Here is a 1413-nt window from a genome sequence, read left to right as displayed (position 1 = left end):
TAGGGATATTTTAGCCAAGTTTCATTAGGCATTACATTTCTTGGTTGGAATGCATAGTGCAGTGCTCAGTCTACTTACTGCAGTGTGGATAGGTTCATTTGAGCTTGTGGGGAGTATCTGGAAGCCTCAGCATACCAATGCTAGCCTCTAGATAAGAAACTGTATTGCCTGGAATTATTTTTTTGCATCAGTGAGACCATATAAAGGAGCTTTTAAAAATGTAGAATGCTAACAACAATGGTCTCTTCTTCTCCCCACCCTTCTTTTTCTTTTGCTTTTATTTTTATTATTATTCTTTTTTAAAAGCATAAATCCTTCCCTAGAAATCAAGAGAATAGTAAAGAGTCTCCACCACTTTTTAACTCCTTAAGTGCTAACAACAGTGTATTTGGGGATGTTCAAAAAGCCTGGTGCCATAGCTCTCTATGAGCTTTTCAAAATGAATTTCGGACATGGTTCTAAAGTGTAGCAGTTAGCATGTCTGCTTTATACGCAGAAGGTCCTGGGTTTGCGCCCCAGTGGAGCCACGGTCCATGGTTTATGGCCATGCCACCCTCAACAAGACCGATGTCTGATCTCGGAATCTAAGCAGGGTTGGGCCTGGTTAGTATTTGGATGGGAAACCACCTAGGAAGACCAGGTGCTGTAGGCATAAATAATAATAATAATAATAAATTTAAAAAATGAATTTCTCAGCATACACTTTACATAAGATGGTCCTTAAAAATCTGATGGGGACATTCTCTCCAGAATGTGACACCTTGTCTCACCCAATTAATTAGAGACTAGAAATTATTTCCTCTAGAGCTGATAGGACAGTCCCTAACAAGGGGTCCCCCCAAGCGTCAGAGCTCTCTGGCCATGCCGGGTCTATCCACATGGCACATAATCTCTGGCATTATTCAGTACATTCCTTGAGTGCTTAGTGTTAAATAATTGGACTGCTTTTCATTTCAGTTACTGATATGAGGAAGCATTCGACTAATTCAATATAATTTAGAGAATAAAACTACATTTGGAAAAATATCGATCCTCCATAGAACATTTTCTTAAATTTTTCCTCTTCTGAAAGGTTAATCATAATGAGTCATATTCTGAGAGGGAAAATAGTGTTTAAAAAGGAAGCAGGAAAGCAATTTTTCCAGTTTAGTAGTACAAATGAAGAGGACTATTTTTTTCTCCAAAGTGAGAATTAAAGGCATTAGGACTAATGCATTGGTTTAGTTTATTTTAGTTTTAATCAGTTCAACAAGAGTTTTCTGAACATATATAGGTGCTGGCATCAAACGAGGAGCTGAGGATATGAAGATGAAGAAGATACTGCCTGCTCATTTAAGGAGCTCAGGGTCTGATGGGTGAGAGAGGCACACAAATGGTCACTTTAAAAAATATGACAATGATACGATAGATTTG

At 38.1% G+C, this 1413-nt stretch overlaps 1 pseudogene; it reads left to right on the top strand.

Annotated features, from left to right (window-relative positions):
* The first annotated feature begins 536 nt into the window (after positions 1-536).
* On the top strand, positions 537-652 carry LOC112480356 (annotated as a pseudogene).
* The last annotated feature ends 761 nt before the right edge of the window (positions 653-1413 follow it).

This window comes from Pteropus alecto, unplaced genomic scaffold (genome assembly GCF_000325575.1).
Source record: "Pteropus alecto unplaced genomic scaffold, ASM32557v1 scaffold103, whole genome shotgun sequence".
Lineage (NCBI taxonomy): Eukaryota > Metazoa > Chordata > Mammalia > Chiroptera > Pteropodidae > Pteropus > Pteropus alecto.
Note: the sequence above shows the minus strand (reverse complement) of the source record. Positions and strands in the feature narration are given on the sequence as shown.